The sequence below is a fragment of the Marmota flaviventris genome, chromosome 2, assembly GCF_047511675.1.
Source record: "Marmota flaviventris isolate mMarFla1 chromosome 2, mMarFla1.hap1, whole genome shotgun sequence".
NCBI classification, from domain to species: domain Eukaryota; kingdom Metazoa; phylum Chordata; class Mammalia; order Rodentia; family Sciuridae; genus Marmota; species Marmota flaviventris.
This window is the reverse complement of record NC_092499.1, coordinates 43,773,431-43,799,517: the sequence shown is the minus strand read 5'-3', so window position 1 is coordinate 43,799,517 and position 26,087 is coordinate 43,773,431. Positions and strand designations below refer to the sequence as shown.

At 36.7% G+C, this 26,087-nt stretch overlaps 2 protein-coding genes across 7 annotated transcripts in view; one reads left to right on the top strand and one right to left on the bottom strand.

Moving 5' to 3' along the window:
• The window catches only part of Ap4s1 (adaptor related protein complex 4 subunit sigma 1), a 73,135-nt gene extending 72,787 nt beyond the window's left edge, over positions 1–348 (bottom strand). For both annotated transcript variants that reach the window (XM_071607824.1, XM_027929819.2), the window contains exon 1: positions 2–348. The gene's annotated coding sequence lies outside the window, so the exon portion shown is untranslated. The remainder of the gene's footprint in view (position 1) is intronic.
• The window catches only part of Strn3 (striatin 3), a 91,693-nt gene that overhangs the window by 636 nt on the left and 64,970 nt on the right, over positions 1–26,087 (top strand). The gene's annotated exons all lie outside the window — the stretch shown is intronic.

The following is a 26,087-nucleotide window of genomic DNA, read 5'->3' as shown; positions in this document are numbered from 1 at the left end:
CCTGTGCGGCTCGGGGGATGATGGTCCTGCGACGGGTCTTCCTAGGGTCCCCCTCCCCCTTTCCCGCTGAAGCTTGTTCTCCAACCCTTACTAGCTACGCGGTACGGGCTTCCTTGGGGCAGCCATTTTGGCTTTTAGTATGGCGTCTGCGGGGGCTCCTCCGGAGGCGGCCTTCCCCGGCCTCTCGGCCTTGGGGCCGAGCTGTTCTTCGTGAGAGTCCGGCGCCGGGCTGCTGTGTACTGAGTTTGCTCTTGTTTATTCTTCTTGAAATTGAAAACCCGAGGACCTGAACTGCGAAGAACAGTTTATCACCTTTTCCTGGACCACCCCCCCTTTCCCGATTAGGCTTGTCTGTCCCCCTCCCCCGTGACTTGGTACGCAGTTGCCCTTTGACAGTCACGCTTTTTTCTTGGGCTGTTACCATGCACTATAGTTTGCGGCCGACTTGGGAAGTTTTCATTTTCCACCGTCAACTCTTGAGTTCCTACTTATCTGGGGTGCTGCTTTACTCGCTTGGATTTCCTTTAGTTCTTCCTTAGTTGCTGACTTTTCAACACTTTTAACACTGAATTTTTCTTTTTAGAGTAACACCTTCACCAGACTTCCTCCCAATCCCTTTAATTTTTATACAAAGCCAAACAAGACCGTTGTGTTTGTGAAACGATTGAGAAGATAATTAGTATTAGTTTGAAATGACATACTTGTTTCACAGTACCAACTCGTGAAGCAAAGTTAAATGTTCTTAGTACTCTTTAATAATTGAGCCTGACTTGTTCCTCTTAATTTAAATCTTTGATAGGCTGGGATGACCGACTTTTGGAAACTCTTACTAGTTTAGGGCTCAAGTCTTGAGTTTCAAAATTGCTGCATCTTTTTTAAAGGTTTAATTTTTAAAATATTTGTGTTTATTTTTAAATTCCTTCCCGGGTTAAATCTAAACATGCATCTAAATAGTGTTGCACTTTTTCTTCATACATACTTAGGGTGTAAGCATTATTGTTCATTGTCACATATACCTATGATGAATAATTAGGAAGATGTGTTGAAAGAGGAAAGGTTAGATTTATGTAGAAAGGATGTCCTCAAATAAATATGAGTCTCTTCAGTTTGATTTTGATTGAGTTTACAAAGTGGGTGAGGTTAGACTTAAAAAAGAAAAAAAAAGTAAAACCACTTACATTTTGACACTTTAAATCAATTCATTGTTTTAGATTTGTGCATTGCTCTACTCTTGGGCTTTAAAAAACGGGCTTTAAAAAATTTTCAAAGGGCTTAAGTAAAAATTGCCTGTGTTTTTTGTAAATTTATGTACAGTCTGCTTTGAAATACTTAGAATTCGTGTAGTTCTGTTGATATACAACTATATGGGACGCTATGCTGCTAACTTTTTTGTGTGAGTAGCGCCATCGTAGTAGTGCATCTATTTTAAAAAGTTGCATTGAATTTTGGGTCCACTGAATAATAGTTCCGCTAGTTCCTGATACCATTTTTTTTTTTTTATCTTTGTACTGTTGTACGTAAGTTTTGATTTTTTAACAGTTTTCAAGGTAGTAATTGCATTCGTCCTTCATAAGTTTCATTAATGTGAGGAGCTGAGAAATGTCTAAATTACTAAAATCTTTGCATTAATGAAAACTATATTGTCTGCTTTTTCTTATTTTCCCTTCCATTTCTCCTCTCCCTAACAGCATCATAAAAGTTCTTTAAGGAAGATTCCTTTTACTTGCTTGCTTTCAGTTGATGTGTGTGTGTGTGTGTGTGTATTTTGTGTATGTGTGGTTCCAGGAATTGAACCCCAGAGGTGCTTACCCACTGAGCCAAATCCCCATCCCATTTTATTTTTTGAGGCAGGAGCTTGCTAAATTACAAATTGCTGAGGCTGGCTTTGAACTTGCCACCCTCCTGCCTCATCCTCCTGAGCCTCTGGGATTACAGGTGTGTGCCATCACACCTGGCTGATCTACTCTGATACAACCATTATAATATTTTTTGATTGTGTTGAAGAAGTATTGATAAAGAGTTTGTAGGTTCTTAATTTTTTTCCCCCAGGGATTTCCTTATTTCATACTGATTCATTGGAATAAAATGTTCATGATTGTGTTTGTGTGTTTTTTTGTGTGTGTGCTGTATTTCTTAAAATTTTTTTACTGAATTAATAGGGTTTCAGAAAGTTTGGTTGAATATTGAATTTGCGTTAAGTGCCTTCAATTATAATAAGATTGTTTGTGAGGGGCTGGGGTTGTGGCTCAGCGGTAGAGTACTAGCCTAGCATGTGCGAAGCCCTGGGTTCAATCCTCGGCATTACATAAAAATAAATAAATAAAACAAAGGTATTGTGTCCAACTACAAGTAAAAAAATAAATATTTTATTTTTTTGTGAGATGCCTATTTAAAAATTTATGTGTTGAATGTGTGTATAAAATTAATGTGTGAAAATGTATGTGCTGTTTAAGTGAAACATCAGTGGATTAATACTATAAACTTAAACTTACTTTACGAAAACATAGGAATAATGCACCCCCATACCATTGTTACATACTTTTGTGTGTGCACTGGTCATCTACACATGTAATTCTTTGTTTTGGATACAAGATCTGACTCGTGGAAGAAATCGTGGGCTCAAGCAATCCTCCTACCTCACCCTCCCAAGTATTTGGGACTATATGCATGTGCCACAATGCCCAACTCAACATAATTTTTTAAAATTCTTTTTAGATACATGATAGTAGAGTATATCTTGATATATATACACAGTATAACTTATTCTAATTTAGATTCTATTCTTGTGGTTGTACATGATGTGCACTCATATATTCATATACAAGTATAGGAGAGTTATGTCTGATTAATTTTGCTGTCTTTTTCTATTCCCCTCACCTCTCCCTTCCCTTCATTTCCCTTTATCTAATCCAGTGGACTTCTGTTCTTCCCCATCTTCACTCTCCCTTGTGGGTTAGCATCCATGTATCAGAGAGAATATTTGGTCTTTGTTTTTGTTTGGGAATGGCTTATTTCACTTAGCATGGTACTCTCCAGTTCCATCCATTTACTGAAAATGCCATAATTCCATTTTTCTATATGACTGAGTAATATTCAGTTGTGTATATGTACGCATTTTATTTATCCATTCATCTGCTGAAGGGCACCTAGGCTCGTTCCATAGCTTGGCTATTGTGCTTTTATAAATGTTGATGTGGCTGTATCACTGAAGTATGCTGAAGTCCTTTGGACATATGCCGAGGAGTGGGATAACTGGGTCAAATGGTGGTTCCATTCCCAGTTTTCAGAGGAATCTCCAAACTGTTTTTACAGAGTGTTTGTACCAATTTGCAGTCCCACTAGCAATGTATGAGTGAACCTTTTTCTCCAGATCCTCGTCAACATTTACTGTTAACTTGTATTTTTTTTTAATGTTTATTTTATTAGTTGGACACAATATCTTTATTTATTTTTATGTGGTGCTGAGGATCGAACCCAGAGCCTGGCATGTGCTAGGCGAGCGCTCTACCGCTGAGCCACAACCCAGCCCTAACTTGTATTCTTGATAATTGCCATTCCGACTGGAGTGAGATGGAATCTCAATGATGTTTTAATTTGCATTTCTGTAATTGCTAGAGATGTTGAACATTTTTTCATATATTTCTTGACCATTTGTATTTCTTCTGTGAAGCGCTCTTTCAGTTCCTTTGCCCATTTATTGCTTGGGTTATTTGGGGTTTTTTAGTGTTAAGTTTTTTTTGTATATCCTGGATATTAATGCTCTATCTGAAGTGGCAGGTGATAAAGATTTTCTTCCATTCTGTAGGCTCTCTGTTCACATTAATGATTGTTTCCTTTGCAGTAAAGAATCTTTTTAGTTTGATACCATCTCATTTATTGATTCTTGGTTTTACTTCTTTCTTGGGGAGTACCCGGTTGAACTCAGGGGCACTCAACCATGGAGCCATATCCCAGCCCTATTTTATTTAGAGACAGGGTCTCACTGAGTTGCTTAGCACCTCACTTTTGTTGAGGCTGGCTTTGAACTCTCCATCTTCCTGTTTCAGTATCTCCAGATACTGGGATTAAAGGCCTGTACCACCACAGCTTGATTTTACTTCTTGCACTTTTGGAGTCTTATTGAAGAAGTTGGTTCCTACTTTTGGGCCTACTGTTTTTTTTTTTTTGTTTGTTTGTTTGTTTGTTTTTTTTTCTAGTAGGCACAGAATCTCTTTGTCTAATATCTGCATGTGTGATTCATTTTGAATTTCCAGTTTTCCTCACACCATTTGTTGAAGAGGCGATCTTTTTTCCAATGTATGTTTATGGCACCTTTGTCTAATATAGCTGTATTTATGTGGGTTGGTTGCTATGTCTTCTATTGTTTCGTTGGTCTTCATGTCGTTTTTTTGTCTACACATATTTTTAAAGTATCCATTGAAATTGTTCCATAGTGAACATGAACGGTTAAGGTATACCTTATAGAATCTTATATGCTTTGGAAAAGAGATTAAAGATATTAAAATGAAACTTAAGAATACTGGGCAAGGTGATGCACACCTGTAATCCTAGCATCTCAGGAGGCTGAGGCAGGAGGATTGCAAATTCAAAGCCAGCCTCAGCAACTTCGCGAGACCCTGTCTCAAAAAATGAAAACAGATTGGGATGTGGCTCAGTGGTTAAGTGTCCCTGGGTTCAATCCCTGGGACCAAAAAGCATAAATAAGTAAACTGTAAAATGAAACTTTGCAGTCTACTTCTTTTTTCTGTATAAAGAATGTTGGGAAAAGTTTTGTCTTAGAAACTTGGAACAAAATCAATAGATTATGTCTTAAAACTCTGTAATGCCTTCTTACCTTGGACTCCACAAAGATTTTTTTCAGACAGTGTTTCCCAAACTGGACTGCCAGTCACAATCACTTTGTGGAATTTTAAAATATATGTAGACATTTGTCTTATCTTCTAGAGATTTTGGTTGATTTGATCTAGGGCTTGAAAAAAAATGGAGTATTCATGGATTTTGGCAGTGAATGTTATTTAAAAATTATAACTGCCATTCAGTCTGCGTTATAACCTTATGAAGTATATATTCGTATTTACAAATGAGGCAAATTTAGATAAGTAACTTTCCCACGATCCTCCAGCTGTAAGTACTGTAGCTCGGGTTTGAAACCAGGTTTGTATGATTTCAAAGACTGCATCTTATTACCCCCGTCTCCCGCCCCCCACCCCCCCTTTTTTTTTTTTTGAGTACTGGGGATTGAACTCAGGGGTGCTTTACTGCTTAGGAGCATTCCCAGCGCGCCCCCCACTCCCGTTTTTGAGTCAGGGTCTCACTTAGTTGTTGAGGTTAGCCTGGAACTTCTGATCCTCTTGCCTCAGCCTCCAGAGACTCTGGGATTACAGGTGTACTCCACCACACCCTGCTTATTACCATTCTTGAAATCACTGTTTTATACTGTAGTCTTAGCTTTTTTTTTTTTTTTTTTGCCTTGTTGAGGATTGTACCTAGGGCATCAGCTTGCTAGGCAAGTAGTCTACCACTAAGCTACCTTCCTATCCCCTTAGCATTTTTTATAGAAATGGAATTTGCCTTTTACTTTCGTGTTTCCACTTTATGTGGCATACACTAACTGAATACATTTTAACAAAGTTTTATTGAGCCCCCATGAGGTGCAGGCCTAGTTTATGCCTTTTGCAAATATATCTTTATATATTCCTCTGAAATTGGTAAAATGTGCTTTTGGTACATAAAAAATACTTGTTTGCCAATCAGCAGTCATTTGACATAGCTAACAAAAATATGAACAAAAATATAATAATGTTGCATAGCTAATACATAGAAAATTGTCCAGGAGTCTAATGAATCGCCAGCAAATATGAAATTTTTAATTTGTGTTTGCGTATTCTGGCATACAGATTGGTAATAACGTGACATGATGCTGCCTAAGGATTTTTAAGTTAATAGGTATTTGCTTAGACATAATTTGATTTCTTCATTTTTAAGGCTGGGGCAGTGTTTCCCTTGTACTGTTTTTTGTTTTGTGTTTTGGTACCAGGAATTAACCACTGAACCACATCCCCAGCCTTTTTTGTTGTTGTTGTTATTTGTTTGTTTTAATATTTTTAGTTGTAGGTGGACACACAATACCTTTATTTATTTTTATGTGGTGCCAAGGATCGAACCTACTGCCTCATGTGCGAGGCACATGCTCCACCACTGAGCTACAACCCCAGCCTTCCAGCCCTGTTTTTTAAAAATGTATTTTATGTAGAGATAGGGTCTCTGGCTAAGTTGCTGAGGCTGTCTTTGAACTCAAGATCTTCCTACCTCAGCCTCCAGAGCTGCTAGGATTATAGGCATTCAGTCCTAGGGAATGAACCCTGGGTGTGGTACTTGCTAGGCAAGTCCTCCATGACTCTTAAAATTTATTTTGACACAGGGTCTTACCAAGTTGTCCAGGCTGGCCTTGAAGTTCCTTCTGTCTCATCCTTCAGAATAGCAGGAATTACAGGCATGTGCGACTGTGCAAGTCTCTAGTCTGCCTTTTTGCTCTACTTTTCCCTTGAACGCTTTGCAGAAAACTGTTTTTCTGTTGGTAATTGATCTTCACATAGCCAAATCCCGTGTCCTTACTCACCATATGCAATAACCCACACTTTTCTGTAGTTGTTTCTTTCTCAAAATTGTATATATTTAGCTTCCACTCTATCATTCCCCATTCTTCTTTTGATCCACATTTTATTTTATTTTTATGTGGTGCTGAGGATCGAACCCAGTGGCTCATGCGTGCTAGGCGAGTGCTCTACCTCTGAGCCATAACCCCAGCCCTACTATCTTAATAATACTTAACATTTACTGTTTCCTAAATGTTATTCCAGTGCTTCAGTATTTACCCATTTGAATCTTAAAACAACCAGTGATATTAGCACAAGTGGTGGTGTCTTTTTTTTTTCTTTTTATTCTCTCTCTCTCGGCATTGAAATATTGAGGATTAGTTATTACTTATCTGCCCAATATCATGCAGCGAGGAGGCATCAAAAGCAGAACTTTAATTGAAGCCTTCCTCCAGAAGCCACGTTCTTAGCCAGAATTACATTTTCACTTCCAAATGTCCCAGGCACATTTCTAACTCTGGTTTAACTTTTCTACCTCAAATTCAATACATCCATTCAGTTGATCTCAAGTGCTTGCCTCTTTCCCCCAACAAAGCATACTTGTTCATTCTCCTTTATTCCTTGTCATCATTAATGTTATCAATAACCTTCCAATTACTTGGTACTAGAGAGGTATCTGGTCAGTCTGAGTTTTATTCTAATTATTTTTTCCAGTGAATATATTTGAGTGCCACTTTGTGTTAGGTGTTGGATATGTAATTATGTATGAAACAATGACTTTGTCCCTATGGAGCTTATACTCTAGAAATGTGCATTGGCAAATTAACAGTATGTTGAGAATGATGAGAAACCTGTGTATGATAGGCTTTCAGGTAATTGCTAGTATTTATTGAGCACTTGATTTATGTCAGACATTAAGTTTTTCAGTCAGTGTCTTAGCTCACTAAAATTCTTGTAATGCTCCTAACGGGTATACTTTTAGATCTGGGAATACCTAAACGTATAAAGAACATTCTATTTGGAAGCAATGCCATTAGCTAAAGTTCTAAAGCAGGAAAAGAGCTTTGCTGAAAGTGTGTGACCCTGGAGTACGGTGATTCAAAGGGTCATGTAATATAGCCTCACTATTCGAAAAATAAATTCTAATTCAGCAATTCTTAATTTGGGGAGATTGCAGTCCTCTTTGCATATACAATAAAAATTATGGAGCCTCTTAGTTTTTTTTTTTAAAGTGGGGTAAGAAAATTTGCCTGGAATGTCCAAGATGCCTTACTACTAACCTAAAGAAGTAACCCTAATTTAATTTGCACTTTTCACTGTTACCACTGTTTTAATTCTGGGTATTCTTCCAGCCTGAATTCAATAGGATAATTTCCTTCCATCCACTACTTCTTTTTTTATCCTCTATATTACAAATATTGTATTATGTATAGCCATTAATAGTTCATTTTGGAGAGTTTGGCACATACTGTGGCCTCCCACAAACCTGTCACTCATCTTAAACAGTAACAACTTATGACCAGTCTTGTTTTACCTGTACTTATATCTGCTTCTCCCATTTATTTATTTATGGTAACAGAAATTGAACTCAGGGGCATTTGCCCACTGAGACACATCCCCAGCCCTATTTTGTATTTTGTTTAGAGACAGGGTCTAACTGAGTTGCTTAGCGCCTTGATTTCTTTGAACTCGTGATCTTCCTGCCTCAGCCTGCAATCCTGGAATTATATGTGCCGCTTCTCCCCATTTTGAAGCAAATCCCAGAATCATATAGTTTTTCCTATGAATTTCAGTATATATCTAAAAGATAAGAGCTTTAAAAAACAACTGCAATTTCATTATTGTAGTTGTATACCAAATATTTGAGATGAATTAGTAATTCTTTAATATTTTCCAACATCCAGTGTTCAGATTTCCGATTTTCTCAGTTATCTGAACAAGTGTGTTTGAATCCAGATCACACATTGTGACACTCCTATCCCCCTTCCTTCCTTCCTTTTGTACAGGGGATTAAACCTCTAGGGGTACTCTACCACTGAGCTGGATCCCCAGCCCTTTTTATTTTTTAAAATAATGTCTCAGTGTGGGGTGTAGCTCAGCGCTTGCCTAGCACATGTGAGGCACTGGGTTGGAGTCTTAGCACCACAGAAACGTTCATCTACAACTAAAAATAATTAACAACAACAACAAAAAAAGACGGGGTCTCTAGGGCTAGGGTTGTAGCTCAATGGCACTTGCCCAAACATGTGGGAGGCACTGGATTTGATCTTTAACACTACATAAAAATAAGTAAGATAAGGCATTCTGCCCATCTATAACTACAAAAAAAAAAAAAAAAAAAAAAAAAATGAAGAAGATGGGGTCTCTAAGTTGCTGAAGGCCTTGCTAGCAAAGTTGTTGAGATTGGCCTGGAACCTGTGATCATCCTGACTCAGTCCATCTTGTTTGATTTGTCATTGAACTAATCAGGTCTTTGTTCCTTAAAGAGTCCCAGAGTCTGGATTTTGTTGACCACTTCCCTGTGGTGTGTTTTGTTGTCTTATTTATTTTCCTTGAAACTTAGTTTGTTGAATCTAGGGGCTTAATCAGAATTTTTTTTTTTTTTTCCTTTTCTGTCTTTGGAAAGTGATATTGGAGGGAAAGATAACTTTCTACATGATGATGATATATGTGGTCTTACATCAGAAGGCACACAACAATTGTTTTTTTTTTTTTTTTTTGGTGATGTTAGCGGTTTGATACTAATATGATACTAGTGCTTAGGAATGGTCATTCATTAGGACCACCCTTAATTTTAAAAAATCTTTAAAAATTGATATCATTCACATAATATAGAATTCAACCTTTAAAGTATACATTTCTGTGGAGGGTTCAGTATGTTTCACACTCATTAGTAATTTCAGAGTATCTTCATCACCCCAAAAAGGAACCTTGCATCTGGCAGTAATTAGTCCCAGTTCTCTCCTTCCTTTAATAACCACTAATCGTTTTTCTGTCTATGGATTTGCCTATTCTGGACATTTCTGAAAGTGGGATAATGGAATATGTGGCTTTATCATTCAGTTAGCATGATGTTTTCAAGTCCATCCTTGTAGCATATAACAGCACTTTATTTCTTTTAGGGGTATGTGTGTGTGTATGATATATATATGTATGTATGTATATATATGTATGTATACTATATATACATATAGTACTACATATGTGTATATGTTTATATATATATATAACATACACATGTGTATACATATAGTACTGGCGATTGAACCCAGGGGCACTCACCAACTAAGCTACATCCCCAGCCCTTTTTATATATTTTTTTTAGAGACAGGGTCTTGCTAAATTGCTGAGGCTGGCTTTGAATTGTAATCCTGCCTCAGCCTTCTGAGCTGCTGGGATTACAGGTGTATGCCAAATAATATTGTTTTGTGTGGGTATATTATATTTTATTTATGATAGACATTTAGGTGGTTTTTACTTTTTGGCTGTTATGAGTATTTATGTAAATTTTTTTGTGGGCATATGTTGGGTTCAGTGTCTAGGTCATGTTTATGTGTGTGTGTTGTGTGTGTGTGTATGTGCGCGCGTGTGCAAACCCACACTGGGTATTGAACCCAGGGCCTGTGCATGTGCGGCAAGCATTCTACCAACTGAGCTATATCCTCAGTCCAATGTTTAGTTTTTTGAGGAACTGTCAAAATGTTTTTCAAAGTGTACTACTTTACATTCCTACCAGTAATGTTTTAGGACCATCCTTTTTTTCAACTTTGAATTGTATTTTTATTAATTTTTTTTCTTTTGCAAAAATGCTTTTCCTGTAAATTTATTTAATTTCCTTTTGATTCCAAATTGTGTCCTCTTTCCCTTTTTTTTCCTTCTTTCTTTCTTTTTATTTTTTGGTACTGGGGATTGAACCCAGGAGCACTTAACTACTGAGCCACATCCCCAGCGCTTTTTTATATTTTATTTAGAAACAGGGTCTCCCTGAGTTACTTAAGGCCTACTAAATTGCTGAGGCTGGCTTTGAACTCACATTCCTCTCCTGCCTGAGCCTCCTGAGCCTCTGGGATTACAGGATTGAGAACACCACACTGGCTCACTCCTCTTCTTCTTTCTAGCAAACAAGCACACTTTCTTTGTTGCCTTGTGATCTGTTATTTATTTATTTATTTTTTAAGAACAGTTTTAGGTTTATAGCAACTTTGAATGCAGTTTCCAAATAATCCTTTTCCCCTCATTCTCCAGCATCAACATCCCCTCACTTCAATGTGGTACAATTTTTACAGTTGATAAACCAACACTGACACTTTTAACGTCACCCAGAGACTGACTATCTACCTTCATATAGAATAGTTTGTTTCACTGCTCTAAAAAATCTTTACTTCATTTGGAGTTGCTGGGATTATAGGCATGTGCCAATGCACCCTGCACAGTTTTATTTTGTAAAGTTATTATTTTTAATTTTCTGTTTTTTAGTACATTGAAGCCACTTGTTAGCAAAAACTTACTGGTTTTGAATGTGCTAGGACTTTTTGTTGGGTTTTATTTAAACATACTGTGTTGTTTGATTAGTTAGAAGAAAACATTACATGTGTGTATAAAGAACTATTAGTAACACTTGTTAATATTTAATGAGAGCTTTCTCTGTTAGAATCATTCTGATTTTTACCAAAACCCTATGTCATAGGTAATTTCCATTTTAGAGAGAGAAAAGTATGGACAGATCTTTAAGTAACTTGCTCAACATGAAATAGTAGGTAATAGAGCTGTGAGCTTCTGGGTTGTTTTTGACCAGTATGTAATGCTGTCTCAAGGTTCAGCATTTGTGATACAACATGTTATAAACTGTATTCCCCAGTGGGCTGGAGATATAGCTCGGTTGGTAGAGTCCTTGCCTTGTATCCACAAGACCCTGGGTTTACTCCCCAGCACCACAATCAATCAATAAAATAAACTGTATCCCCTGTTTTTTGCTTTACTTTTAAAAATTTTACATATCAGAGATCATTCCAAATTTGTAAATAGAGCATCCTCACTGCATGGATGCTCTTTATTTGCTGCATGGTATTCAGCAAGGCCATACTTGATTTAATTAGTTCACTGTTGCTGAACAGTTGTGTTAAATTTTCATAAAACACTGATGTGAGCAACCAGCCTTTCAGTCTTTTTTCACTCATTTTACAGTAAAGGGCTTGGCACATAACAGGTGTTACCTGAAGTTGCTGAGGACAATTCATTAAAAATGAAATGAGAAGCTATCTTGTAATTTTTGTGGCATTTCTTGGGGGGAAAGCCCACAGAATGGAGAAAATGTATTGATATTATATTACTACTCTTCCCCATCTCCTCGTTTGACACTGTGATGAAATAAAGCTTCCTGATTTTAGTATAAGATGTTAAAAATAATCCATCTACGCACTCCTCCAGGGAAATGGAATATCAGGGAAATAACAACTTCAGTTAAAATGAATCAGTGATTGGGGTTACTTTTCCCTTCAAAATGGATAATTTTTATGAAGGGTGTTTATTGATAAGTCAGTGCTTAGGATATGCTAAAAAGCATAGTTCCTGGGGATGGGGTTGTAGTTCAGTGGTAGAGTGTCTGCCTAGTATGTGTGAAGCACTGAGTTCAATTCTTAGTACTGCGTATAAATAGAATAAAGGTCTATGAACAACTAAACATAGTTCCTTGCATGCACAAGGCCCTGGGTTCAATCCCCAGCACGACAAAAAACAAACAAACAAAAGCAAAGTTCCATATTATGGACCATAAATCAACTATATTTAAAAAGTATGTTGAAAAAGTACAAATATTTATGAATATTTTGTGATTTTTTTTTAGATGATGAGATTATTGGCAACTTTTAATTTTTTATTTAAAAAATTTGCAAACATGATAAAGCAGGTATTTACTCTTATTACAATTAAGTTTCAAGAAATGAACTGTTTCTATATGCTAGTATGTAGTCATTATTGGAAAATACTTGGCTACAAAACAGCAAAATGAGCCATGGTAAGGGGGTGTGGTGGCGCACTAAGGTAATCCTGAGGCTTGGGAGACTGAGGAAGGAGGATTAGGAGTTCAAAACCAGCCTCAGCAGTTTACAGAGGCCCTCAGCAACTTAGTGAGACACTGTCTCTAAAGAAAATATAAAAAGGACTGGGGATGTGGTTAAGTGCCTTTGGGTTCAATCCAGCCCCATCCCCCAACAACAAAAAACTAGCAAAATGAATTGCTTAGTATTTTCAGTGAATTCATATACTACTGTATCTTTTCCTCATTTTCTATTTTACTGGTTTGTTTAAAAACTGGCACATACTGGGGCTGGGGATGTGGCTCAAGCAGTAGCGCGCTTGCCTGGCATGCATGCGGCCCGGGTTCGATCCTCAACATCACATACAAACAAAGACGTTGTGTCCGCCGATAACTAAAAAATAAATATTAAAATTCTCTCTCTCTTTAAAAAAAAAAAAAATACTGGCACATACTATTAGAATGCTTATGGCCAAAATAGTTGTCCTTTACCCAGTCCATCTCTCTCTGGTCCAACTCTCCAGAAGCACAACTACTTTTAACACTTGTGATATTTATTTCCATATTTTAAATAAAATAAAATACTTACAATCTCTATTTAAAAAAAATCTCTGGCAATGTTAAACATTACCTTTTTTGGGGCTAGGGTTGTAGCTCAGTGGTAGAGCGCTCACTTAGCAAGTGTGAGGCCCTGGGTTTGATCCTTAGTACCACATAAAAATAAATAAAGGTATTGTGTCCAACTACTAAAAAAAAAATATTTTTAAAAATTACGTTTTTGACTTCTTGTTATGTCAGAAGATTTGTGAAACCTTTTATATTTCTTTTCATATCCCATTGTATGAAATTACTGTTTTCATTATGACTATGTATATAGTAATTCTTAAGATACATACTGTAGGCTGGGGTTGTAGCTTAGAGGGAGAACGGTTGCCTAGCATGTGTGAGGCACTAGGTTCAACCTCATAAAAATAAAACAAAGGTATTGTGCCCACCTACAACTAAAAAGTAATTATTTTTAAAGATGTATGCTGTAGTCTCTTTCTCTTTTCTGTACTTTTTTGTTTATTTTTCTTGGATTTGTCTCCTTTTAAAATTTGCTTAGTTTTCTGTGTATATATTGCTGTATTTCCAAAGACCCTACAATTATCATGGTTTTCAAGCTCTTAAAGACATTATCCTACTATCCTTCCTCTTGTGTGTATGTATAGAGGGGAGGGTACAGTTTATCTCTAGATTATTAATCCCTTTCCTCTATTGTAGACTTCTTGTGACTTGTTATAGTTATTGTGTGATGCTTTCCTGCTAGGAATTTTTTTCTTTGGGGTGGGTACCAGGGATTGAACTCAGGGGCACTCATCCTGAATCAACTGAGGCACATCCCCAACCCGAGTCAAAACTGAGCCACTTCCCCAGCCGTATTTTATATTTTATTAGAGACAGGGTCTCACTGAGTTGCTTAGGTCCTCACCGTTGCTGAGGCTGGCTTTGAACTCACAATCCTTTCACCTCAGCCTCTCTAACAGCTGGGATTACAGGAGTGCACCACGTTGCCCTGCTGGGAATTCCTTTTTAACTGGATCCTTTCTTGGTTTATTCTTTTATTTTACCAAAGTACAGGATCTAACAAAAGTTGCTTAGAAGTTAAATTTTAGGGACTTGAATTCTTGAAAAATGTCTCTTTTATTCTCACACTGATTGGTAGTTTGGAAATAAATCTCCATTAATTTTTCAAAGCCATTTCTGTTGTCCTTGAACTTGTTTCACATTTTTTTTTTTAATGTGGTGCTGAGGATTGAACCCAGTGCTTCATAGGCAAGTATTCTTCCACTGGGCCACAACCTCAGCCCCAACTTTGTGTTACTTTTGAAGAGTTTGTTTCAATCCTGATATTATTTGGGGGAGCGGGGGAGGACCTAGTGGGAATTGAACTCAGGGACACTTGACCACTGAGCCACACCCCTAGCCCTATTTTGTATTTTATTAGACACAGGGTCTCACTGAGTTGCTTAGTGCCTTGCTAAATTGCTGAGGCTGGCTTTGAACTTGCAGTCCTCTTGCCTCAGCCTTCTGAGCTGCTGTGATTATTGTGTGTCACCACGCCCAGCCTGATTTTTTTTTTTAATGTTTTTCTTTAGTTGTAGGTGGACATAATGACTTTATTTTTATTTATTTTTATGTGGTGCTAAGGATCGAATCCTGTGCCTCACACATGCCAGGCGAGTGCTTTACCACTGAGCTACAACCCCAACCTCTGATTTTTTTTTTTTTTTTTTTTTGGTATGTGTGATTTGAATTTTTCCTAGTGTCTTCTTTTTATCTAGGGGTCCTGAAATGTCATAAAAATGAATAGCATGTCAGGAACTGAGAGGATACTTTTACTGCATAGACTATTATTTCTCAATAGAGGGAATACTGCAGGCATTTAGGTGGAACATTTTTGTGGCTTTTAGCAACATTTTGGAACATTTTGACTGGTTTTTAGCATGTCTGATTCCTCAGCACTAAATAACATTACAAATGTCCCCAGACATTTCCAAATTCCAAGTGTCCCCTAGGGAGAGAGAACTAGCCTAATTCTTTTTTATTTTTATTTTTATTTTATTTTTAGTCGTAGATGGACACGATACCTTTATTTTGTTTATTTATTTTTATGTGATGCTGAGGATCAAACCCAGTGACTCACAGGGGCTAGGCAAGTGCTCTACCACTGAGCCACAATCCCAGCCCATAACCTAATTCTTGAAGCATTGTTACAGTCCCAAGTTCTTAGGATAGTTTTGCTCAGGAGATGTTGAACTTCCTGTGATCTTAAATTTTTCCTTTCCTCTTTTTAAAAAATTCTCTTTTGGGCTGGGGCTATAATTCAGTGGTAGAGTGCTTGTCTAGCATGTGGTACTGGGTTCGAACCTCAGTACCACATAAAAATAAATAAAGGTTCTGTGTCTATCTACAAACAAAAAAAATTGGGGAAAAGTGTCAATCATGTGTCACAGCCAACTTTAAAAAAAAATTCTCTTTTGTTCTATTTTCTTTTTGGTACTAAGGATTGAACCCAGAAGCATTTAACTGCTGAGCCTCATCCCCAGCTCTTTTTTTTTGTTGTTGTTCTGATTTTGTTTTAAAGAATGGTATTAAATGGAATTATTTTCGTATTGAAGTTGTCTTTTCCTTAATTGTTGGCTTCCTCTGAATTTCTTTCCTTTTTTCTCTTCTCACTGTTTGCTTTGTATCATTGGTGACCACTGACTGTTCACATTTAAGAGTAAGTATTGTAGTTGTGAATTTTGGCTCTTTTCTAAAATATTCAAATTCATTTTTGTTTCCATCTTTCAGATGCCTGTTTTTATTTATTTTTTCTTTTTGAAGAGTATTGGTAGTGATCTTTAATGATATTTGCTTTATTATTCTTATAGGTTTGTTTTCTTAAACCTTTTGATATTTATAGTTGATCCCTGAGTATTTCTCATAACTGCCTACGTAGACTTCTGTTGATTTCAGATATCCATCCTTGTGCTACATTTTGTTTAGAACCTACCTGTAGGATAATAATTTCTGTGGAAGGTTTTTTTTTTTTTCAAGTTTCTTGTTTTAATGACTGAATCTTTCCAGAATTCTTTTTCTTATTTATTTGCTAGTATTTGATCACTGTCTCCTTAGATTCTTTGACCTTTTTTTTTTTTTAATAATTTTTTAGTTGTAGATGATAATGATACCTTTACTTTATTTGTTCATTTTTATGTGGTGCTGAGGATCAAACCCAGTGCCTCACACATGCCAGGCAAGTACTCTACCACTGAGCCACAACCCCAGCCCAGATTCTTTGAACTTTTTAACATATATTTTAATTTTCCAATTTTTAAAATGCAGCTATGGTGCTTTTGGGCCCTGTACAAGAAATCTCCCTTTCCCACCATGTTTTCCTTTTTAGAAACATTATGGTTCTATGTTTTGCATTAAAGTCTATGATCCAGCTTGAATTGGTGTTTTTTTTGTTGCTTCAAATTTTTATAATGTTAAAATATGTAGGACACAAAATTCAGTACCTTAACTGTGGAGAGGGTGATTTGAATCATGGTGTTTCTGATGGTCTTGTGGCTGTATTTTCTCCCATTGGGGACTGTCTTTTTGAAAAGTGCAGCTTAACATTTAACAGGGATGAGAGGTGGGAGGGAAAGGGAGAGAGAAGGGAAATTGCATGGTAATGGAAGGAGACCCTCAGGGTTATACAGTGGAGGAGGTAGAGAGAGGGGAGGGGAGAGGTGGGGAGTGGGGAGGGTGGAGGATGGGAAAGGCAGCGGGGCACAACAGACACTAGTATGGCAATTTGTAAATCAATGGATGTGTAACTGATGTGATTCTGCAATCTGTGTATGGGGTGAAGGTGGGAGTTCATAACCCACTTGAATCAAAGTGTGGAATATGATATGTCAAGAAATTTGTAATGTTTTGAACAACCCACAATAAAAATTTAAAAAAAAAAAAATAAATAAAAAAAATAAAAAACCTGCAGACTGGTTTGAAAAAAAAAAAAAAAAGAAAGAAAGCATGTGGGGGTCAGTACAGTGGGACCATTCTATAGAATTATTCCCTTAACCTCGTGTTCCCACTATCCTAATTTATCAGTCACTACCATCATTAGTATACCTGTTTATGCTTGCAAAAATATGTATTTTTATGATTTGGATATGTGGTGTCCCCAAAAGCTCATGTGTGAGACAATGCTAGAATGATCCTTATAAGTTTTATTTTTCTTAACTTGAAGGCAGCAGCAAGTATGAGAGAACATTTTAAGGATTCTACCAAATAATTTGATCACTACAGAACAGTATTTCAACAAGGTCCTATAAATAAAAATCTGCTGAACAAAATCATCAAAGAGTTTTGGTTTGGGAATATTATGATCCAGGACTTTCTGTGATCATTAATGTTTTTAATAGCTGGAGTTGTCTATTGAGTTGAATCTAATTTTCCTAGGAAATTTAGAGACATTAAGCTGAATATACTTTCATTAGTGACAGCTCATAAATAATTCGATTCTTCTCATTTTACTAGCTCATTTTAGAAACTGACCAGATGTACTGCCACTTAAATTTTATTCTTTGTGTTTAAATAAAAAAAATTGCATAAATTAAAAAAAAAAAAAAAAAAAAAAAAAAAAGAAAAGTGCAGCTTAAGATGGCCCAGTTGTTGTGGTGACACCTGCCTGAGGAAACTGCAGAGGCTCAGAGTTACCAGACAGGACTTTGAGTTCAGGCACCAACTCCCAGGAATAGAGAATTCTTTTTTTTTTTTTTGGTGCTAGGGATTGAACCCTTGTGCATATAAGGCAAGCACTCTACCAACTGAGGTATCCAGCCCTGAATAGAGAATTCTGAGCAAAACAAGATGACCCTAATGTCTAGCCAGTCCTGCGTCCTTCAGATTGCCTGCTTTGCTGAAACTTTCCCACAAATAACCTTTTAATGAAACCTAGATAATAAATGTGCTGAGCTAGCTCTGGATCAGTCAAACTCAATCAATTTGGCCACCTACTAGCCCCACCTTTTTCTGTGTGTGTGTGTGTCTGTCTGTCTTCATTTCCCATCACCCCTCATCTTAATTAATGGCCGCAGCTGAGATGAGAGGGCCAGGACACTTAACCAGTATACTTTATTTATGTATGTTATTATGCAACTGTTACCACCATCCATCACCAGAACGCTGTATCTTGCAAAACTGGAAACTATACCCATTAAATAGTAACTCATTTTCCCCAGCTCCTGGTAACTACCATTCTACTTCCTGTCTCTCAGATTCTCATTTTTACTACTGTAGGTACCTCATATACATGGGCTCATTATAGAATTTGTCTGTTTGTGACTGGCTTTTTTCACTTAGCATAATGTCCTCAAGGTTCATATAAATTGTAGGAGCCTGTGTCAGAATTTCCTTTTTAAGGCTGAATAATACTCCATTGTATCTACATGCCACATTCTGTTTATCTGCTCATCTGTTAGTAGACACTTGGGTTACTTTGCTTTTACATTTTAACTATAATAAATAATGTTGTTGTGAACATGAAATTTGAAACCCTGCTTTCAATTCTTTTAGTATAACTGATATTTGATAAAGAAATTGGTAAATTCAGTGCTTAGAGGATGCCTACCTTTTTCATTTGTATGACACTCTTAAAATCTGAATGGGTTATTCAGTTCTTATTGATTTAAAAAAAAAATTAACAGTCTTTTTTTTACATTATAAGTGCATGATTTTTTTGGTGGATGGTTTCACATGAGGTCACTTGATGGCTGATTTAAAGCTACAGTGCCTATTCAAATATAGGAGAATTTGAATCTGAGACGTTAATTTCAACACACGCACCCAAGGCAGCTAGGTACTTTGTAAACCTTCAACTCTACCACCTATGTCTCTTGCTCAGCAGATGTCTTTACCTTCTATTTAACAGAAAAATAAAATCTCATCAGATGGGAAGTTCTTTATATTCTTGCTACCAAATCTACAAAAACATGTGCATGTTTGCCCTTTTCCAAATACTGTTTTTAAAATGGAAATAGCATTCTGTTTTGTTTTTAAAGACTTTTATGTGTTACAAGCTTTAGTTGAAAAATCACAGAGCAGTCTTATTCATAAATACAGCAGCATTTTCTGTTCTTAAAAGCTCATTGCTACTAGTTTTTCATTGACTGTTTAGCACCTACTGTATACCAGGAACTCTAAACAAAATAAACTCTTCTTGTCCGATTGAAGTTTTAAATTCTAGCGGGTAGAGAAAGAAAATAAAGTTTGTCAAATGGTGGTAAATGCTGTAGAGGAAAATATAGTAGAGAAAGCTGGTAAAGAATGGATTGATGGGCTGGGGTTGTGGTCAGAGATAGTACGCTCTCCTAGCATGTGTGAGGCACTGGCTTTGAGCCTCAGTACCACATTAAAAATACAATAAAATAAAGGTATTGTGTCCACCTACATCTAAAAATGTTTAAAAAATGGATTGATGTGTAGGAGATTACTTTCTGTGTGTGTGTGGGGGGGGTACTGGGGGTTGAACCCCGGCCTTGTGCAATTTTGGCAAATACCCAAGCACTAAGATGCATTCTCAGCCCTTTTTGGTTTTGAGACAGAATCTTGCCAAGTTGTTTAGGGCCTTACTGAATTGCTGAGACTGGCCTTGATTGAATTTGTGATCCTCATGCTTCAGCCTCTGAAATTGTTGCAGGAACCACCATTCCTTGGCCAAGACATTACCATTTAAACTGAGTCCCTGGGGAGGAACTCAACTGCTGAAGATTGGGTACTTTGTGTTTCTCTCATCTCCATTACTGCCTTCTTTTATTTTAATAAGATATTTTCTAGTATGCCATTTGCAAAATTTATTTATTTTGGTACAGGGGATTGAACTCAGGGACTTGTGCAAGGAAGGCAAATGCTCTACCACTGTGCTGTGTACCCAGCCCTTTTTTATTTTTTGAGACAAATTGTTCAGGCTGGACTTGAACATGTGATTCTCCTGTATTAGCTTCCCAAATAGCTGGTGCATGACATTGTGTGTGGTTTTACTTTTTGTTTTTGGTTACTTTCTTAGTGGCTGCCCTGGAAATTACAATTAACATCTTAATGAACAATTATCTAGTTTGAATTAATATCTATTTAATTACAATCATAGATTAAAAACTTTTTTTCTATAAAACTTCATTCCCTTCCTGGTTCTTTGTGCTATTGTTATCCTACAAATTACATTTATCTGTTGTATACCCTGCCGACACGTTTCTAATTATTGCTGAATGCAGTTCTTTTAAGTTAGGGAAAAAAAGAATTATCAAAAAATACATTTACACTCTCTTTTATAGTTTGCTATGAAGTTACCTTTGCTGTTGCTCTTTGTTTTTTTAATGTGGATTAGAATTACTAATGTCCTTTACATCTGAAAGACTTCCTTTAGTATTTAGATTTGGAACAAGTCTAATCGCACATTTTTTCAGTTTTTGTTTATTTGGGAATACCTTAATTTCTCCTTCATTTTTGAGGGATACTTTTGTTGGATTAGGCAGTCTTTTTTTTTTCTCTCAGCACTTTGAATATATCATCTCATGGCCATCATGGTTTTTGATGGGAATTCAGCTGTTTATTTTGGGAAAATTCTTTGTATGTGAGTCACTTCTCAGTTTTTTCAAGAGTGTTTCTTTTTTCCATTGGCTTTTTTTTAAATTTTTTATTTTTTTAATATTTATTTTTCAGTTTTCGGCAGACACAACATCTTTGTTTGTATGTGGTGCTGAGGATCGAACCTGGGCCGCACGCATGCCAGGCGAGCGCGCTACCGCTTGAGCCACATCCCCAGCCCATTTTCCATTGGCTTTTGACAGTTTGATTATGGTATATCTTAGTGTGAATCTCTTTTGAGTTTATTTTGTAATTCATTGAGCCTCTTGGATGTGTAGATTAATGTTTTTCATCAAATTTGGGGAAATTATTTGACCATTATTCTTTAAATATTCATTCTGGCCTTTTTCTCTTTCCTTCATTTCCATCGTGCATATATTGGTGTATATATACTTACTGGTGTTCTACAGGTTTCTGAAGCTTGTTTATTTTTCTCATTCTTTGTTCTTTCTTTTTCTCAGATAAAATAGTCTCAGTTGACCTCTCTATAATTTGGCTGATTCATTCTTCTGGCTGGCTGTATTTGCTGTTAAGTTCCTCTGTTGAGTTTTTCAGTTATTTTATTAATTCTTGAATTTCTATTTGGTCATATGTATATATAATTTAAAGTCCTAGTTTGGTAGATTCAATGTCTGGGCTTTCTTAAAAAAAAGTTTATATTAACTATTTTTTCCTCTGTGTATATGCTGTTGTTGTTTCCTGCATGCCTAGTAATTTCTTGTTGAAAAATAAACTTTAGCATTGCTGGAGATCAAACCTAGGGCCTTGTGCATGCTACTCAAGCGTTCTACCACTGAATTACATCCCTAGCTCCACATTTTTTTCTTGTAAATAACCTGGCAACTCTGCAAATCAGATTATCCCCTTCCTTGGGATTTATTTGTTATTTGTTGTTAATTTTCTGAACTAATTCTGTGAAGGTTTCTTTTTTTTTTTTTTTTTTGTCATGTGTGTTTACTAAAGTTTCTGCACAGTTAGCTTAGTGGTTAAGCTAATGAATGAGCAGAGAAGCTAATGAGTGAACAAAGATGCCAAAGGTTCTATGTATGTTGGGACATGCCTTTAACAGTGAGGCAATTTATAGCTCTGCCTTAGCTTTCATTTACCTTTTTGCCTGTACAGTGACCTCAAGATTAGCCAGAGATTAGAATTTAGGTCTTTCCTGAGCAAATGAACCATGTTACCTGTGGCATGACTTTCTAGAATCCCATAATATGTTGGAACTTTTCAAAGTCCTTTACAGACATCTAATTCCCCTCAATTTTCCTATTAAATAAGCTTTTTAGTTATTGTTTTGCTTGTCCCAAATGTTATTTACCACCTCATGCAGCCGAAATGTTGGACAATTGCCTCTGGTTGTTTTTGACAAAAGGCACCCATAGAAAAGCCTGTTTGCACTGGAGAGTTCAGTGTCAGTTCAGATAAATACAATTTAGCTAGTAGCATCTTCCAGGGAACCACCAGACCTGTCAAATGAAGGAGCTCCAACTCCATTCTGCCCTCTCTAGTGGATGATGTTTTTTATGGCTACCAGGGAATTAGGAATAGATAAAATAAGAATAGGAAGAAAAAATACCACGAGGTTGTTGTACTTAGCAAGATATAGCCGTTATTTGTTGTATAGACACTCCTTAGATTGTTTGGTTGTTAGGTTCTGAATAGTTAATTCTTAAATTTTTTACCAGTGTTTTTGTTGCTTTTATGAAGCAGTAGATTTCAGAAGTCTTTACTGTGCCATTTTTGCTGAAATAATCCTGTGGTATTGTAAAGCAAGCATGGGAGTGACACTAACCTTAATAAGAATGTGTGGATTCCTTCTCCAAGCTCAAGAGGATTCAAGAGAACCTGGGTGTTTATTGTATTCTTTTATGGATTGTTCAGTCAGGTGAGGAGACAGAGGAGGTTTGGCAAAATAGAGTTTATTATACTCTCAGGTCTTGTAGACAGGAGGCCCAACACACTGCACAAGTGGTGGTCAGGATGGAAAGGTGGTCAGGATGGAAAGAGGTTAGGCCAGAGCCTTAATGGGGGTTTCCACCAAAAAGGCAAGGCAGGCGCTGGGGCTGTAGCACTGTATAAAAAAACAAATAATGAAGGCATGCTGTCCATTTACACCTACCAAAAAATTTTTTAAAAGGCAAGGCAGATGTAGGCTATAGTTAGGGATTGGCTAGTTTCGATAATTTTTAAGGGTTCTAGGACACAGCGGTGTTCCTGGTTGTCTGATGTCAGGCTCTAAGATGACTAAGGCAAAAAAGTTTTGCCTCATGGTGAACAAGCCTGGTAGGAGGAAGTAGCTCTGGATTGGTTAGTTTTGTCTATCAAAAGCAACCCCTTGTTAAGCCCTTGCTATCCAAGAATTGGCTTGCACAGGTACTTTGGCCAGAAAGGTTTTCTTTTCACTTCCTGTCTGCCTTCCTTTCCTCCTCCCAGTCCTGGAGATTGAACCAAGGATGCTCTACCACTGAACTACATTTCAAGCCTTTTTTATTTTAAAGTCTTGCTAAGTTGCCCAGCATGGTCTTGAACTTGTGATACTTCTGCCTCAGCCTCCCAAGCAACTGGGTTTTTAGTATGTGCCACTGTGCCTGGCTATAGTTAATTTACTTTATAATTGTCCTATTTCAATACACACAGGTCTGCCTCATTTTTTTTTTTAACAGTTCAACAGTGTATGATAGCCACAACCTCATTTAAAGCCTGCTTTCTTACACCATTCTCTCATCAATGGTTTCAAGTTTGATAACTGTTAATCAACTTTACATTACTGTGACAAAATACATGAGGTGGATCCACTTAAAGGAGGAAAAATTTATTTTGGCTCATGGTTTCAGAGGTTTCACTCCATGGTCACTTGGTTCCATTGGTTCTGGGCCTATAGCCAGGCAGAACATGATGGGTAGCACATTGTGGAGTAAAGAAAGCTGCTTACTTAATGGCATCGGAAGCATGGTGGGAGGGGAAGGGCTTGGGGAAAAGATACCTTTCAGGGGTATCCCCTTGCAGTGAAGCCCAACTTCGTAAAGTTTGTACTACTATCCAGTGGTGCTATAGGCTGACAACCAATCCATTAGTACATGGCTTTGGAAGGGACATTTCAGATCCAAACCATAACAGCTTGGGGTAGCTAATTAAGGTGGCATTTAGTATGTAGGATATTTATTAGGGAATGCTCTTAGAATGAATGGAAAGAAGGCAGAGAAGACAAATTAGGCTGCAGTTGGAATATTGACAAAAATCTGTTGGTCCTCGTTGGGAATTCTGCAACTGAAATAGCCCTTAGAGTTGTCCTAAGGTGGGGGAAGGGGCCACACTTTTATGCTCCTGTTTTGATCTGTTATTGGATGAGAGGGCCCCTTGGGAACACAGCTGAGTTTAGCCGAGACAGTTCCTGAAGAGAACTGACAGCTGAGGGCTGTTTTCCAGTAGCATTCCCAGCAGCTGGACAATGAATCCTTCATTTCAGAGGGGGCTGAGGGCAACATATCAAGGGTGTCAGCTAATAATATCCTCATGTGCTTCTTCTAATTAGGATTTACTTCCTTTTTATTTTTTAAAATTACAGTTTTCTCTTTTTTTCTTTCTAGTACTAGGGGTTGAATCCAGGGGTACTGTATCACTGAGCTACATCCCCAGTCCTTTTAATTTATTTTTAATTTTGAGACAGGATCTTGAGAAACTACTGTCTGGCTTTGAACTTGTGATTTTCCTGACTCAGCCTCCAGAGTCAATGGGATTATAGGTGTGCACCACCACACCTGGCTAGAATTTTCTTTTTTTTAATGAATTAGTTTTTCCCATGAGAAAGCTGAAAAATATAATTCTTTCAATTTCTGTACATTTTTATTGAAGACAGTTCTTCCTAACACAATTAGGAGCTGTTTTGGTTTTATTGGGTGTAAATGATGAATGAACCATTTTAGTAATGGAAATGTCATTGTGGAGTCCTAAAATCCTAAGCATAGAAATTGAAATTCATAGCTAGCAGATCTTAAAAACACATCTAATTTGGCTCTCTCATTTGGCAAAGGAGGAAACATGGAATGAGGGTTATAAAGCTAGTTAATGATGAGAAAGGATTAGAATGTAGATCTGCAAACATCCAGGCTAGTGTTCAATGCCTTATTCCCTCAATTAATTTCCTGTAATTTCTAAGATGACAGCGTTAGAGTTCTGAAACCGAGCAAGAGTATTTTTTATGGCTTTTACAGTCATCTTGTTGCTCCTGGGAGGTGTTAAACAATATGCAGAAGCTTCAGTGACAGTGATGATGATAGTCAACTTCTGGAGCTATATCATTTTGGACAGATGATTCTGATTTATTTTTAACCTTCCTGGAAGATGATTCCACAGTTAACTTTGGAAACTTCTTCCTAATGACTATGACTTATCAGGTAATGGAAACTTCACTATTATTTGCTGGCACAGTCATGCAATGAATAAGATTTTAAAAGAGGTTTGAAAGTGCTCTAGAATTAAAAAAATAACAATATTGTAGTTTCAGTTATGAATTGTATTAAACATATTCTAGATTATCTGTATCATAATTGTCCCTTGATTCTGGGATCAGAATTTACATTTGTATTTATGTTTGTGGTGATTGCCAACTAACAGATACTATTTTGATTGTTGAGGGCTAATGTTAATGAATAGAATAGAGGCAGTCTTAAGATACTTTCGGGTTAAATGAAACACAAATTATTCTCTTAACATGTGGGGTTAATGTTTTGTAATAATGTGAAACAAATTGCATTCCTTATTATGAGGCACTCAATAGTCCTAGAATTCTATACTTAAAGACATCTTGTGGTGAGGCAGCTGGAAACATTTTTGTGTGGCAAGGACATATTTAAATTAAAAAAAAACCACTCATGTTTATAAGTGTTATTTGTTAAATTGAATTTTTTAGGGGGCAATTTTGTTTTTAAATTTTAGTTCATTTGGTTTTATGATTATATAATACCTTTATGCACAGTTTATTTCTAGTTTTGTTTGTATAGGTTTAAAAAACCTAAGATTAAAAATAATTTATGTGGATATTATATAAAACTGTGAAAACATTTCTCCTCTATGAAGGGGTCTATATATTTCTCAAGTGTAAGAATCTGTCTCCAGAATTCTAAATTAGTTTAAAGAAGTTAATGTTAGGCTACCTATAGATACCCACTTGAAGTATATGAAAATTTCAAATATGCTAGTCATATTTTATGTGTGTGTGTGTTTAGGCAACAAGGTAGAAAAACAGAGACCCCAATGTAGAAAACTATTGTTGTAAATTGTAATAATAGGAAGTTTCT